The 17,108-nt window shown below is 44.2% G+C and overlaps 1 long non-coding RNA gene across 1 annotated transcript in view; it reads left to right on the forward strand.

The window, feature by feature from the left end:
* LOC141417958 (uncharacterized) overlaps nt 1–16,407 on the forward strand; it is a 155,342-nt gene extending 138,935 nt beyond the window's left edge. Inside the window, exon 4 of the long non-coding RNA XR_012442559.1 lies at nt 15,038–16,407. This is a non-coding gene — a long non-coding RNA (uncharacterized lncRNA). The remainder of the gene's footprint in view (nt 1–15,037) is intronic.
* Nucleotides 16,408–17,108: the final 701 nt, after the last annotated feature.

A 17,108-nucleotide genomic window follows, 5' to 3' on the forward strand; every position in this document is an offset into this window, starting at 1 on the left:
CTTCCTAGCCAGTGCCAACACGTCAGTGCAGAGCGCTCCCTCATCTGTCCCATTCTTTTGCTGGACATCCTCAAGAACAAAACTTCTTCATTTGTCTGTGTGGCTAGTTCCATTGCTTCTCTGTCTGGTCCATCCACAGTTCAATCTACATCTCATGCTACGTGGATGCTAACATTTGCTCAAAAACAGCCATCCCTTTTGTCTAGAATACTTTACTCCCCCCCTTCCATCTTCACTGACTCACTTCTCATTCTCCAACTCACAGCAGATCTGTCACTTCCTCCCTTGGCTCTCTCCTCTTGTCCCTACCCAGGGACTCCAGGTGCTTCTCTAGAACCATCTTTTTCCTTGGACTTCCCTTACTAGATCATGACCTTTAGTATGATCTGCCCCCAAGGCCTAGTCCATGAGCAGTTTGTCACTTGCTATAAGCCTACCAGTTGTTAGATGCTGACATATGCCAGGCACTGGGCTAGGCATGTAACACATATTGCTTCACTGTGTTCTCACAGCAAACTTTGAGGGCAGGTGTCACTTTCTAGATAAAGAAACTGGGTTCAGGAGGCTTTTATGGATCCCCAAGGTCACAAATGAATGATAATCATCATCTACATGTTGACTTTTAAGAGCTCTGAGAGTAAGACTTATTTGTCCCTTCATCCTTCCATTCTACAAGGTACAAAAATTAGGCTAGAAGTGGTCCATGCTTAGGTGAGAGGATAGAGTAAAGGCTGACCCTCTTCCTCTGATGTATGAATGCGGATGAGATTTTAGTTTGCAGGTTCCCTATTCTCTAAAAAATAAAGAAGTGGAATAGAGAAATCCTTTAGGAGTTCAAAATGCACATATAAAACACACTAAATAGCCTTGAGAACATTCCCAGACCCATATAGCAACAATCACCCTTAGCTCACATTAGAACATTCGAACCTGACAGAATATATACACTTAAATTGGGTTAAACCATTGAAATATGTGAAAACATGTCTTTTAACACAAAAGTCACCGAGGAATTATTCAATTAAATAAACATTCCCTAAGGCTCCTCTATGTGCGAGGCACCTTGCTCCACATTACAGTGTTGGAAAGAGGTGGAGACTACAGAGTCCTCCTTGCTCCCTCCCCCTCCAACTCTTCATGAAGGCCCCAGCTCTTCACCAACATGCTGAGTGAAGTTGTATCTGTCTGTGCCTCTTCTTCATTCTGCAAGGCAGGATCCTGTCTCGTGTGCCTCTGTATCCCCAGGTCCAACAGTGAGTGGTCCCGCACCAAGCATGTTGGGATCTCCATCCCAACGCTAGCAAAAAGAGACAAAATATAGATAAAGTTTCTAATTTGGGGCCAAGATTGTCTGCCAGTAGAGCTGGAGTGTTCTCTGAAGTCCAGGTGAAAGGCAAACAGATTCTGGTAGGGAAAATGAGAGGAGAGCAACGGGTGGCCACTGTTTATCAGAGAGAGCACACAGAGCAAGGACATCACAGCAGGGGAGAAGAGAGAGAAAGCAGTGGTCTCAGAGAATGGACATGGATATTGAGGACAGACCCAAGGGACAGGGCAGCCAGAACAAGGAGGCTGGGCAGCACCTGTGGCTTCCCCTGCTTCCTGCACATCCCAGGCTCACCATCACCTAGGAGGTTCCATCTGCTTAAATGCACTTTGCCCAGATGTCTCCAGGTTTTATTGCTTTACTTCCTACTGGGCTTTTGTCAAATGCCACTGTCACCAAGGTCATTTCTGACCACCCAATTAAAGTGAAGTGAGGGGGAGCATGGTGTGTGGAAGACAGGCTTTAGGAGGGTCACTCTGGAAGCAGCTAGAAGTGTGGGCACAATGTGAGGTAGCTAAGTAGGTACACCAGTGGGTGAGACATAATTGCAGAGAAGGGGAAGAAGGAAAGGTGAAGAGACATGGGAATAACAAGAAGACTGGAACTGTGAGTAAATCAGCAGTACTGGACAATCACCGAGTGGGCAGGGCAGGAAATAAAGGAGTGGGGAGAGAAAAACAGCGGTCTAAGGTTTAGCTCTGCCCATTAATTTCGAAAGTCATGGCATGACAAATTTGGTTTTAGGTACATTGAGTCTGAGTTGCTAGTAAGCCATCATCATTTACAAGCCATATTAACTTTATTTCTCTATGCCTCAGTTTCTCTATACCTCAGATCTTTTATCTGCTACGTGGGGATAGCATAGAACCTATATCATAGGTCTTTGGGGGAAATATATACATATACACAGATGCACACACACAGAATAAATTTAGGCCTGGCACACGATAAGTGGCTAATCAATGCTACTAGCATCATTTTTACCTACATGGAAATGTCCAATAGGAACTGTCAAGCAAGAGACAGAACTGCCAGTCTCTTGCTTGGGACATAGCAATTCTTTGCAAAGGGAATCTATCCTAAGATTGCTTTAAATAGAAACTGTACCACTGCTTTTAAAAGAGAATTTCTTTTTTTTTTTTTTCATTTTACTTGCAACCTTTCAGAAACCTATTTAGTGTGTTAAGTGAGGCACCCCTGTAGTTCAAATGAAACCTCTTCAGTGCCTCAATGAAGACATTCTTTGAGATTAATCTCCTCTTGAAAAAATGAGCTCTGGAGAAAGGTGTCCTTCCCAAGGTTGGTGGCTGGGGGAGAGGTGACTCAGAGGGGATGAGCTGTGGAGAAGTAGATAAAAGCCCTTTTTTGGCAATTAGGAGGAACTGTCTATACCTGTGGGCAGTCAGATGAGAGTCCATTCCAAGATAAAGTTCAGTATACCTGGCTGCTTCTCACTTCACCAGGACTCAGCAGTCTCTGTGTCCACACACAATCATGAAGCCACTCCTAAAACACCAGAGACTCCTCTGATGACATCATCTGCTGCTTCTTGTTTGTTATCTGCTAATAGAAATGCAAATATGTTCACTAATATATGCAATTAGTTAGGGAAGACTGCTTGGAGGAGGTGACTTCCTGAAGAAATTGAGGCAGGAAGAGAGGGAGCAGGGTGAAAAATCTGGGGTGTTTCAAGAACGTCAAACACAGGATGAAAGAGCTCACCCTGAGCAAAAAGTAGCAGAAGTCCAAGACATGAGAGCAGCATAAGACTCCCGTGCCTCCTGGGGTCAGCTCCAGACATGCTAAGGGTTAATACCAAAATGAGAGTCCAGCCCAGGCCCACCAGCAGGGCATGGAGAATTGTGGGCTCCCCCTGAGAGCCATACCGGAAATTGCCTCATAAACCAGCTCCAGAATCTCTCTCTAGTTGCATATTTTATTGACTTGAAACTTTTTTTCTTAAAATCATTGTACTCTCAAAGCCAGATAGGCTATAAAATAAATAAATAAAAAGAATCCAAGGCTACATGAGGAACAAATCACTCCTGAGCGCGCCTCATCCTCCCCCACTCCCACCCCTTCCATTATCTCTGGTGACTGCCCAACAGTCTCAGCGGTACCCTGCCCTTTTCACTACCAGCCTTCCCACCCCAGGTCTCATCAGGTCTGATCGACCAAGAAGGGTTCTAAATGCGAGACTTACGGGAAGAGAGTGACGATTCGCACGAGAAAAGTTTCCATGTGAGATGGGTATGATTTATAAGTTTGTTTTTCAAAAAATAACCACAGAGACCCTTGTAAATAGCAGATTTATATATTAGCTCTCTGGTGCAGCCTCATACCTGTGAATGAGCGAACAACATTAAGTTCCCATTTAGGAAACAAGAGCCTAAACCCACTGCATTAAGGTCCCTGATTTATCAAATTCAGCAGCTCCATAAATCAGAATCCAACCCCAGACCCAGTGGCAGTGCGACGATCCACGCTGCTCTGAGGTTCCTCTTTGTGTGGTATCTCTTGTCTTCATCTTTATTTATTTAAAAAAAAAAAAATGTTGCGACTGATTGAACTGACTGATTGATATGTCAGTGCCAAGATTTATGAGCCTGGGCCCAGCTTCCAGAGCTGCCTCCTTTATTCTGTCTTCATTCTGATGTAAACTTGGCCCCTCACAAAGGATTTGCATATGCTGTGTTAATTCTGTTCACCCTCTAAGCTGCTAGGTCTCTGGCCAAATCCTCTCTCCCCTGGGTCATTACCTGAGGAGAGTCCCAGACCATCCCTCCAAAGGTTTTACCCTGTGTTATAAATGATGGCTCTGAGAGGCTTAGAGGCAGAGAATCAGACCCAGAAAGGAGCTGAAGGGACTCCTGATTTTTACAAGAGCTGCAGCCCAGAGAGATAGAGATGCTTGCTCAAAGTCACAGGAGTTGTCATGGACAGTGGTAACAGGAAATGCTTATTAATTTTGCATCCAAGGCTCTTTCTACCCCACTGTGATTCATCATGAAGCATTTGTTTCAGGGCCAAGAAGACACCTGGGCTCCTTAGAAGTTTCTCCAAATGAGGGCAAGAGGAAGAAGTTGGAATGTGGCCTGGGCTGTTGGGAATTGCCATTGACCACAGTGGTGTCTTTCTTCTGCCCTCCACCCTGACCCCTGGAAGGATGGGTGGGGATGGTAAAAGTCCTCAAAATGCTAAGGAATTTCACTGCAGGGGTCCCTCTTCTTGTTCATGCCATTTAAGGGGTTCTTCTCTATCTCTCCTTTCCATATCTCCTGATTCCACCCTCCCTTCTTGGTCTTGCTCTAGCTCAAGGTCCTGAGCTAGAAATACTGCTTAAACAAGGATGGCTGTGCCCTTTTTCTTCCCTTACTTTCCCCTTTTCTAATCTCCCATAGCACCTGTCTATACCCCTCAGTAGATGACTTAATCACAAATTCTCATATATAGTATCGGTCCTGCTATGAATCACTTAATTAAATGGTTGCTTGTAAAATCTTCTGTACTGTTCATGCGGAAGACACTGTGCTCATCAAACAGCTTTGTGCCAGCCCATACTCTAAGCCTCTCTTAGCTAGTTTTGGCCTACAGACTAGCCAAGGCAGTGAGGAGCTGGCATACCTCCTCCATCTCTATCTATGCCACCTTTCTGGTGGTCTTGGTCTTGGAGGCCATGGGGTTCAGATGAGGTAGCTGAAGAATAGAGCAGGTCCAGCTGACCTGTATCAAAATTTTCATTAATAGCAAATAATATCTATTGTGTCAAGCCATTGAGATTTGAGATTTGGGGGCATATGGGTGATTGTAGCATGTGCCCTCACCTGTGACAAAATTATTTACTGTTGCTAATCTCAGGCCTTCTATTAATTGGTAAAGAGTCATTTTCTCACTACTGGAACTCAGCTTCTTCATTTTCAAAAAGTGGCCATTAGATTAGATGATAAAAAGTACAACAACTGTGTATTTTTTCAGCATGTTCTATTCCAGGTAACAAGCTAAGTGACTTATAAATACACATTGAATCTGACAACTGCTCTATGAGATAGATTTCATTATCCCCTTAGAATAAGGAGCCTTAGTTATGGTGAGGAAGGGTAGGAAGTGTGAAGCAACTCTTCCCAGGTCACATAGCTACTAAGTGGTGGTCTGGAGTTTGGACACAGGTAATCTGACCCCAAAGTTCCATATTACAACTGCTTTGTTTTATGATCACTCAAAATCCCTCAAGCACAAGTCTTTCAAAGCACTCATATTGACCTCTAACTCTCTGTATGCATGTGTATCTTCCAAATCAATTGGTAAATTATTTGAGGATAGAAGTGATGGCTTGCTGCTACACATAACTCCCCCTTCTCTCTGACTCCAAAGTCTACAACAAAGTGAATATTGAATAGTTGTTTCATAAATCCTTCTTGAATTGAATTGTACAGCCCTGAAGCTAACTCCCATAAACATATCCCCTGTTTGGCAAATCTGACTCAAACAGTCAAATCTGAGGTTGAGTTATGACTTAGATGATAAAAACCAGTCATTCATCCTAATGATCTGATGTGTGTTCTTCACTCCTTCAGCTTGTGGTCAACATGCAACAGCTATATGAAAGCCCTGGTGGTGGAGACTGCTGGCCATAGCCTCTGCTATCTGGGAAATTGCAGTCCTATCTATGAGCAAGCTGAACTTAAAAGTCCCTAAAGGCAAGGGTACAATAATTGTTACCTAAGATCTGTGCTGGTTAATATGGAACAACTGACAAGAGGCTCTCGGTAGAGGTGGGGGGCATGATTTACAGTGTTTGCCAATTTCCATGGTGTAAATATTCATACCAGGCTAGTTGTAGGGTACCAGTGTGATATCGCTGAACCCACAGCTGTGAAAGAGATGTGCCATTAGCTCTGGAGAAGCCCATTTGAGCAGGCGCTAGCATTTCCTTGCATATAACACATCACAGGTTCTTCCCTCCACCTCTGTGAAAAACAAATAAGAGAACCACTGGGAGCCAGAGGCATCAGGAGGAGCTCCAAGGAGAACTGTCTCCAGTTGAGGAATATTAGATACTAAGGGCATACATGAAATGTCTTTCTGAGAGTGAAGGTTTTTGAAGGCTGAAAAAGAGGACAGATTCTCTTCTGTCCAGGGTGGTTTATGTCCAGGCCTGCCTGTAGGCAAATGAGTGGACCAGGTGACTGCTAAATGTCACACTGAGCCTAAGGATTCTGTGATGCAGACAGGATTTGCTCCCAGCTTTCTTTTGCCACTAGGGACATGTCAGGCTTTCTGTGGGCTGGAGTCAACAGTAGCAGGATGCCCTATAGCATGCTACCTGCACACAGCCTCTGCAAAGCTGCTGACCTAGTATTGCCCAGGTTAATTGTTGCCAGTGGGATGCTCAGGTGCCTGGGGAATTTCTAAGACTCTTCGCTCCACAGCTCTGGAGAATGCAGACATACAAATGACAGCTGCTAACTGTGTACTGGGCCCCTCACCAAGGGTGCTCAGGCCTGAGAAGCACCTCCATCAGGCCCTGGCACATCCTGCTCTACATAGCTGGTCCAGCCCAGTCCATCATGCCAGCACTGCAGCTCCCCTGTCTGGCACACTGTCTCTTGCTGCGTGGTCATCATTCTCGGGCTTCACAACTGTGGCCCAGAGCCTCTCCTGGGAGTTGGCAGGTAATGTCACAGGCCCCCAGAGCCTCACAGAGAGGGCAGGGTTCAGCCCGACAAGGAGCAGGAGAGTGTGGATGGAAGCTGTGCATTTCCCTTACACAGGAAGCATGGGAGAGAAGGAAGATTCCGTCCTGAGCCCAGTTCCCACTCTGAGGAAGTGCTTCCTACACTAGGAGGGGCAGGCAGCCAACAAGGGGCTCTGTCTAGGCCTGCATTCAATAACCTAATTGCATTCATGGGGGTAGTCTTGAAATGTCCAAGGGTTGCTTCTGTTCCTAAGGATACAATGCCTGCACTCAGAGCTAATCAGTCTGAGTTAACTGAGGAGAAAAGGGCTGGGCTCATTTTCCTCTGGTTGAATCTCAGGCACAAGGTAAGGGACAGATCCCTGCACAATGGCCCGGCAAGCACGCTCATTGCAGGGGCAGATGGAGAATTAGACTCTCAAGTCCACCAGCAAGTTGCTTGTGAAGGCAGAATTAGGCATCAGACGTCTGATCCTTGGCTTACTGCTTACACAGGCCCCAGTAAATAATACAAATGGTGATCCATGAGAAACACAGCTTTTCATGGAACTAATTCAGTGGCAAAAGAAAGCTAGACTCAGCACTCATTGGGCATTCACTTTGATTCTCTCCCCTGCCCAAAGATTAGCATGACACAGAGTTAAATTTGCCCTTGTAAGTGACCCTCTACTTCCCCCTGACCCATCATTTCCCCTGAAACCTCAGTTTCTCCTAGACTCCTCAGTTCTACCACCTATCCAGATCTGTCCACCCATCCTTCCATTTATCCCTCACTCATCCATAAATCGAGTAGCTGATTTAGTTACCATTTGCTTAAAGCCCATGGTGTACTGTGAGAACTGGGAATGCCCCAGCTATCACAGTGGTTAAAAGAAACTGCATCCACACTAAATCAAGTGCAAGCCCAGGCTCAACACTTTCTGGCTGTGTGACCTTGAACCCATTCCTAACCTCTCTAAGCCCCAGTTTCCCTGGCTGTAACATGGGAAAAGTAATATTCCCTATTTGGGGTTGTACTGAATAGTCAATTAGATTTAAATGCATATGAAATAGCAGTGGGTTGGGCAGGAGGTGATTGAGTTCCAACAGGCTGTCACTCTTCTGTGGTCACCTCCCTTTGGTAATACATAACTTCTGGCCACGTAACTGTTCCACCTTCCCCTGGACCCTCCCTCACCACCAGCCCCAGACTCCTAGACCAGTGTGACTTCAGTTCCATGATGAAGGGTGCTAATTTCACTGGCAGAACCCTGGTGAAGGCTAAAGGTGGTGAGAACTGTTACAGGTTCTGTCTGCCCTTGCGGGTTCCAGCTCTTCTTAGGGGATCTGTTCACCCACGGTCTCCCAGGACAAGAAAGGTCTTTTCTTCTCTTCTTGACTGTCTTCCTTGTGGACTTCAGGCATCAGTGTCAGATGAAAGATGACAGATAGCCTCTCAAATTCTGTTTAAGTGGTCCCCACAATTGTGTATGGTCCAATTCCTGCAGCAAGTCACTTAGGGAGGCAGAAAGACAGTGTGCAGACATAAATGTACATGTATGGATATATGTAGGTGACAATTGTCCCTCACTATCCATGGAGACACCCCTGGAATGCCAAAATCCGAGGATGCCCAAACCCCTTATATAAAATGATGTGACATTTGCATATAACCTATGCACATCCTGCCCTGTATTTTAAATCATCCCTAGATTAATTACGATACCCAACAGAACGTAAATGCTGTACAAATAATTGTTATAATGTATCCTTTAAGAAAAATGACAAGAAAGAAAAAGCCTGTACATGTTCAATTCAGACACAATTCTATTTGTTTTTGCTGCTGCTGTTGGTTTTTTTTGCTTTTTTGACACAGGTCTGTCTATGTAGCCCAGGCTGGCCTTAAACTCATGATCTTTCTGCTTCAGCCTCCCAAGTGCCAGGATTGAAGGTGGTCACCAACCATGCCGAGCTCCAGACATGATATTTTTAAAAATAATTTTAATTCATTCACAAAGGCAGTGGTCCTGTGACTTAAACACCTCCCATTAGGCCCAACCTCCTCACACGGCCACCTTGGGGATCAAATTTCCAACACATGAACTTTGGAGGACACATTCAAACCACAGCACCAACTGGTCTCCTCATTTCCTGTGTCTCCCCATTCTTGCCCTTCCTGTTTGCAAGTAAGTCCTCCTGAAGGCTAACTCTTATCTTACTGTTCCCCTGCTCAAAAGCCGTTCTTACTGAGTTATTTAAAATCTCCTTATGTCGGCAATCAAGGCCTTTTACGACTTGGTCCCCAGCTGCCCTGCAGCCTCATTTGCCTTTTCTCCCCACTAGGCACCCAGAACTCCCCCTCAACTGGACTGTGTGCCACACCTTGAAATTGTCTCCCACCTCCCACTCTCTGCTCCTGCCCTTACCACCCCCCCATCACTTCCACATTTCCTTTCTGTCTATAAAATCTGGCCTGTTTTTCAAAGTTCATCTCTATGCCTGTCTTCTCAAAGAAATCTTATTGGAACTGTCATTTGGCCCCCGTAACATTTTGTCTTTCTCCAGTAGTACCCACCCCAACCTAATTCGCTATGTCCTTGTCTCATCTCACCATAGCACTATGCAGCCTCATGAACTCCTTGAAAGTCAGCACCACTCTGTACCTCCACCATGCCCAGTACAGTCACTTGCACATAAATACCTGTTAATTCAACCAAGCTGCTTCCCCCACCAACCCTATTCCCACTCAATCTCACTTCATGTGTCAAGGTTGTTGATTTTATTACCAAGAAATCATCTGCATATTCCTGCCTGCTTTGCTCACCATGCTTGATATCGCAGATTTAAAGGTAAGTTAGACTTCAGACTGGCTTTTAAATATCCCCAGCTGATTCTACTACTGCAGCTGATGCCTGTAACATTTATTTATAACTTTGCAAAATTGGCCAGTGGTTAAGATATATAAACCCAAAGGGGGCTCGTGCATTTCCAATACATTAAGGTATATTTAAAGCATGCTGTGTCTTATCAGAGACTTTAAAATATACATTACAGCAGGAACCAGGCGGACGGGAGCAAGGTAATTGACTAATGAGAATTCTGAACAGTGACTGGAAATATGGCAGAACTGCCCTTTGAGAACTGTGCTCACACCTATTAATGAACTTTATCCACAGCTCTAAAACACAGCCCTGTGTTTCAAACACAAGCCCAGGAGGCTCTGCTATTGGAAGGCCATTGTGTTAATTCACACCTAGTTATGGTGACTGGCACCAGCCTTCAACACTGGTCAGAAGAAAGCTGCTGCACGGCTCTAGAATAATTACTATGGCTGGGTTTATTTTATACCAGGTACCAGGTGTTAATAGGGAAGGACATGTTTTTCTAACTTAAAGCATGTGCATTGACTAGGCAGATGAGGGGGATGTATTTGTTTGCGTGTTCACAGTCATATCTGACTGTGATTGCATGTGACTACATTCATGCCCATAATCAGCCATTTAGGAAGGACTAGCACATAGTAAAAAGAGGAATGATATAGGAAATTCAGTAATCTTGAGACCCAGGACAGAAGTCTAAATTCAGCTAGGATCTGCCATGATGCATAGCCCCTAAGTAAACATTCAGATTAAGAAGGGTTCACTTCTAAGCCAGTGAAGACTGTACAGTTGGCAAACAGTTGACCTTGTATCCCAAAGAACAGCCATTCTCTTTGAAGTGGGAGGAAGAAGGAAGCTTCTGTCAAGCCTCTACGTGGTGCTCTCCTGAACTAGGACTCTCCAGCTAGATTGCCCAGCCGTGGCTGCCTTGTTTTGGGCTGTTTGTTCAGTTTTCAGTGACTTCTTTAAATACTTTCCATCGTCTGTATGGGTGAACACCCAAAAGCCATGTTTATACATCTTTCTCTCCAGTACTTTGGTCACAGATAACCGGATTGGGATGGACACAAGGACCAATTTGTTCAACTGGTTTCCATTGTTGTAACTCCTGCCTCTTGGCTGATAATCCTCACATCCTATCTGTTGGCTATCTCTCTCCCTCCAAGTTCAAACTTGTATATCCATTTGCCCCTGGACAAATGTTTCATACAAGTCCAAATGTAACTTATTCTTATCCTTTACCTCCCAGATCTGGACATCTAGTTCTGCCAAGTTTACCTTCCCAGTACCACTCAATCTATTCCTTCCTTCAACTCTGAGTCTAGGCTCTTGGCTTGAACTCCTTCCACAACCTCGTAGCTGACCCCTCTGTCTCCAGCCTTGTCTCTCACAATGGATTTAGGACAATTGAGTCTAAAGGATCAGGGGCCTTGCCCTGGGATTTTGTATCCTAAGCATTAAAATTCATTCTCCTCCTCAATGGGCCCCTAGCATTTGCAAGCCCCTTTTCAAGCTTCTGCCAGGTCTTCCCACTGCCCACTGCTTGTGCTTCCACTCCCCGAGTACTGAACTGTCTGCACTTCTCTGCAGAGGACACACAGCTCTCTATTTTCATGCTAGTTCTTCTCCCCTTTTCTACTTGGCTAGCTCATTGCAGCCTTTAAAACCCTACTCAGTTATTCTCTCCCAAGAGCCTTGTCTGATTCTCCACCCCCACCCCCAGAAACAGAACACCCTTTCCTGTGTTCTTGTGACAGTCTGGTCACATGTCTATCACTGCATTGAGTATATTGTAATGTAATGATTTCTTAAGCTTGTTTCAGCCAATAGAGTGCCAGGAACTTGAGAATAACAGAATATATATCTTTTTTTGCATTGTCAATACTTGATAAAATATTTTTGAGAGAATGTATGAACTAGTGAGTGAATAATGTATGTGTATTCATTGTGTCATACTTATAAGAGCAGAAAAACGAGTAGAAAATTTTGAGGGTATCAGGCGTCTTTCTATGTTTGCATCTGCATTCAGAGGCCCCCCAAAATGCTTGTATAGCTCAATTGGTCTCACTTTAGTGTTAGCAGTTTCCTGGCTCTATTTAATCAAGCCATCTTCCTTCTGTTCCCAGTGCTAATAGCAGCCATAGGGTTATTCTCTTTACTTTATAGGCAAGGATACTGATGACCAAAGAGATTTGGTGAGAGAGCACCAAATGTTTGAAAAGAATAGAAGGGCACAATGTTCTTGAATTTTGCTTTATATAGAGATGCTGAAACCTCTGACTGTTCACCATAAAGTCCATGAGGAATACTGTTCCATACATGGTGTTGGTCAAGCTGCATAGTTTCCTCACTCTGTTAAGGTACAGAGAGCCATGTGTGAAATTGGCAATAGTAGAGGACTTATGGTAAGATGACACAGGTTCTATCACTATTTCTGCCACCATGCTTTGCAAAGTTAATTATTAGGAAGACTTTGAGTTTCAGTGTCCTCATTTCAAAGGCAAATCACCCAGGACTGAGGATTGAGTTGATGGGCATGAAACTCTGAGAGCAGTGCTCAGCCCCTGCAAACATTTAATAAGTGATGGGTGTCGTGAAGAATAGACACCAATCCTAAAAGTCACCAGCTCTTCCTCTGATCATCTGGATGCTCTTATACTAGAATTTCTCAACATGATGTACATTTTCGGCTAAATTATTCTGTATCATGGGAGGCTGTGCATTCCAAGTTTAGCAGAAACCCTGACCTCTACCCTTAGATACCAGAGAACCTACCCCCTTCCCAGTTGTGACAACAAAACTGTCTCCAAATGGGCCAAATGTCCCCTAGAGGGCAAAATTGTCTTTCCTCATGAAAGGGAGGTAACCTCTTATTGTTTTGACTTTTTCATCAACAAAATGGGAAGAATGAAACATTTTCCTGACTGACATTTGAAACCATTATTTGACTCAGGCATGATAATGGACGGACGTGTTGTTGTTTGGAAAGCATCAAAACACTATTCAAATTCAGGCTGTTTTGACAGACTTCACCAACTTAAACACTTAACAGAAAAGACTGGGTATCACCCTGGAGCTACCACCCTCCCCCAGTTGTCCCAGAACCTCTGAGACACTGAGGCTGTTGGGCCAGCCAGGCTCTCTAAGGTCTCTTGCAGCACTAGAATGTGAGATCATTCCACCAGCATCATGGCTACCCAAGAGGTCACAGCTACAGACCAGTCTTGCACCATCCCATGGACATGAGACCACAGTGGTACCTGCAGAGTAGCATTTCAGAATTCTCCCTAAGACTTGGGAAGATTTGGTGGCCTGGAACTTACTTACTTACTGCAACTCCAGGCAGCTTTGCACATCTAACATGGCTATTGCTACTGCTGAAGTTTGCACTGGCAGTAAAAATGTCAAGTAGTTATTTTTAACCTCAGCTTTATTAAGATCACATGACAGGAGTCACTAGCAACCAGAACTTCAAAATGAGTACCAAGGATCTGTTAAGTTCAATGCTCAAGTCCCATTGCCACAAAGGCATTAGTGACCTTCATCAAGCCAGTTCTTAATCTGTAGTAAGAAGGCACAAAATGTTTGACATGAAGTATGCAACAGTATTTGCATTTTGTTGAAATTTCTTTCCATAAAGCTTATCAAGAAAGGGACATTATACAACAGAAACATTTAGACAAATACCCGAGTGATGAATGTCACATTATAAACCATTTTTAGAAGACCTTGGGTCCTAATAGTGGTCTCTTTTAGTTAATTCTTAGATGCCGGACCCTTAGTCCTAGCACATGTATATCACCAGGCAAGGATAATGGATAGCCAACCCAGGAACTCAGGAGCCTGGATCACTGGTTCATGCCGCCTTCTTCTTTGGTATGTTCCCATTATGTGTTATGTCAGGTTGACTTTGCACAGGACCATTCTGTACACCTGGTCCCCAACTTTGAATCTTAAGAGAGTTTGGGGCCTCCCAAAAAATTGGCCCAGTCTCTCTCCAGAGAGCTACAGGCAGACAGTCTGAGAAAGATTTGTTTTTATCAAGCCATTCACACACACACACACACACACAAATATGTTGTGCTCTCCCAAAATAAATTTTTGTGCAATATTTGCAAAACAAAAATAAAATCATGCAGTAATCCCACCCATGGTGAAAATATTCTCCCTGTGACTTTATCAATTAATAGACTTGGAAGTGGCTAACATTGTCTTTAAACCCCTTCCTCACTGCATCTTCCACCTGTAAGGTAGCTTTATAATTCACTTGATGATGTCACAACCCATATTCAGAGATTCCATCATCAGAGCCAGAAGAAAGGCTTTCAGCCAGGCAGATAATCTCTTTGGTCCTCAGTTTCCCTGCCTGTAAAGTAAAAAGAAAACCCCATGGCAGCTTTTAACGTGGGGAACAGAAGGAAAATGGCTTTATTAAATAGAGCCAGGGAAATGTCTATAATAAAGCAAGAGCAGCTGGGCTATATAAAAGCATTTTGGGGGGCCTCTGGACATAGATGCAAAGACAGAAAAATGCAAGGCAGGGAATTGGTAACAAAACTCTAGGTAACTCAGCTTTTTAATTAGATAAACCTACAGTCAGCACAGAGCTCTTCCACCAGACAAGCCAGGGGCCTGAAAGGCAGCGATGCAGGCTCCGATGGTTTCAGTTGGTAGTAACGGGGGTACAGTAAGGCCTCCCGCTCCATGCAGCATCATCCATTAGAAAACAAAAAAGGTACAGTAAGTGCCACAGAGCTCCTCCATTAATTGCTAAGTAAGGGGAAAAAAAGAGAAGAATAAAGTGCTTTTACCTGCTTGGCTGGATAATTAAAAGCTGCCTGAAGCACTGCTCACCTTTTTTCATTATGGCAGTGTTCATTATAAAGCCAGAAAGAATTAACTACACTGCATTATCAGATATCGAAAAATATTAATAGCAAAAGTGAGAAAGGGAAAGGAGGAATTTTGGGCGAGTTAATTAAACCACACGTCCTCGATGACTTATTAAGTGACTGGTGGAGCTTCCTGGAGCTCGCTGAGTCCCAGAGAGCAAGGCAACGGGCTCCTGCTCCTCAGGAAATGAGTTTTCAGTCCATGGAACTGTGTTTTTGCTTCTCTCTATTGCAAATTTTTCTTTTTCTTTCTTTTCAAATATAGCCAACTAAGTAAAGTCCTGGCTGGGACTGTCTTGGAGGATGTATACATGGAAAGTTGCCGAGGCTCTGAAAGGTCACTGCTGAGAAATTACTTGGGAAGCAAGTCCTTACTATTGTTCAGCAAAACTCTTTCAGTGCTTCTGTGGAGGAAAAGGTGACGACATCGTATATAATGAGGTCTCTTTGCAGCTTCGGTAACCACAGCCCATGAATGAGTTCCCATGGGCCCACCTCCCCTTTCAGACTCCCTTCCATGAGACCTGCAACTCCAGCCTCCACAGGGCATGGGGTTGGGGGTGCACTCTCGGGGCCTTGAGAGCTGTGTGGAATAAGTCTCCATCAACCAGAGCAGCCAAGGGTGACACAAAGCATGCTGACAACTTGCTACTGCAGCAGGAAAGCCTGCCGGGTGAGGCCTGTTGTTCTGCAAATATTTGGTTAACCGAGATGTCCTCCTTTGCAATACTTTCAAGTCCTTAGTGCAAAGGGGCCATATGTACAACTCTGACCTCCAGAAAGCTCCTTGCATGAGTTCAACAGTCACCCCTGGATGGGGAAAAAGAGAGGAAGGTGGAGAGAAGTAACGTCTTCCATGCAGAGCAGAACAAGAGACGGAATTCAAGCATTTTCATTTAGCAAAAAGCAAAATTGATGACAAAGAAAATGTATTATTGATTTCTTTTTTCTTCCTGCTGGCACTGGAACTTTAAATGAAGTCATAGAGCAACTGAGACTCCCACGTTGATTGGTTATGTTTCAGCCTAATCTCATTTTGAGAGTCTAGTTTGCATGATTGGTGGTGACATGCGCAGGTTTCTCTTTAGGCAGAGTAAAATGATCAATTTTCCAACATGCCATCGTGACAACCAGACATTGTTCTGGAGAGCTCCCATTCTGCACTTGTCACCAGACTTCTTCCCGAGCCATACTGTATTCCAAGTAACAGCTCTGCTATCTCAGAAACTCAACCAGTTGCATCATTTGCCTAAGAAGGATCTTCCAGGTAATGGGTGTGAGTGATGCTTCAGCCAGTCACAACCTACAGGAAGTTAATGAAAAGGGGACACGAAGGCTTGGCTGGTGTGGGGAAGAATGCCAAAATGCTTGTCAAGGCAGGGAGGGGAGGTTGGACAGAATAAAGTAATTAAAATGGGCCCCGTGATTATGTTTCTCCATGACCATTAAAAGAAGCTGTGCTTGCACGCATAGCTTCTTACATTTTTGCCAGTCTGTTACTTCCATGCTGCAGTCAATGAGAGCTCAATTGTCACTGTGATTTCTTTCTTAACTGAGTTATGCATGTAAAGCAAAGGATTTAGAAAAGCGTCTGGTTTTAGTAGGCACTCAATAAATGCTATTGATTCTTCAGCATCTTGCATCTTTATCTGGAACTTTTCATGAGCTCTCAATATCTTGAGATGCCCTGAAAGGGAAAATCTAGAGATAATAGAGAGGAAGATGTGAACATTGAATGTTGAATATTTCTTTTAGAGGTAGACTGGCACATTGAATGACAGAAAGAATTTTTCTCAAATTTGGCAATTCCTGACTTTCTGACTTTTAATCTACCCTTCTGAGAATGAGGGAGAGGTAAGAATTGGTGTTTTATGTACTTTCCAGACCAGGGTTTGAGTGGGACACAGTCACCTCACAGAGTCAAACCTCTCTGCAGAGGGTCCGACAACTTTATTCTTAGGGATAGGCATCAAGAATGAGTTCCTTTGCCCAAAAGACAAGAAGGCAACCTTGGATTAAGACCATATACAAGAAAATCCTTCAGGGCTTTATAATTGGGAGGTTGAAAAGAAGTAGACAAGGGGTCGCCTATGTGCCTTCATGTACCAGACAAGACTTCCAAATATCTCACGCATGTTCCCACCTCCTTATCTTCACTCAATTTCACCTTACCAACCATTTATTCCTCTTTCGAGTCCTCTAGCATCTTCCAGGTCCCAGTGCAAGGTGCACAACCCCAAGAAATCTTTGAGTAGACCCAGTCCTTACTGAGTGTTTCTTCTCTGAACTTCCACAGTGTTACCTGAAATTCCCAGTTTACCACTCTGGATTGTTCA

The sequence above is a fragment of the Castor canadensis genome, chromosome 2 (assembly GCF_047511655.1).
Source record: "Castor canadensis chromosome 2, mCasCan1.hap1v2, whole genome shotgun sequence".
Lineage (NCBI taxonomy): Eukaryota > Metazoa > Chordata > Mammalia > Rodentia > Castoridae > Castor > Castor canadensis.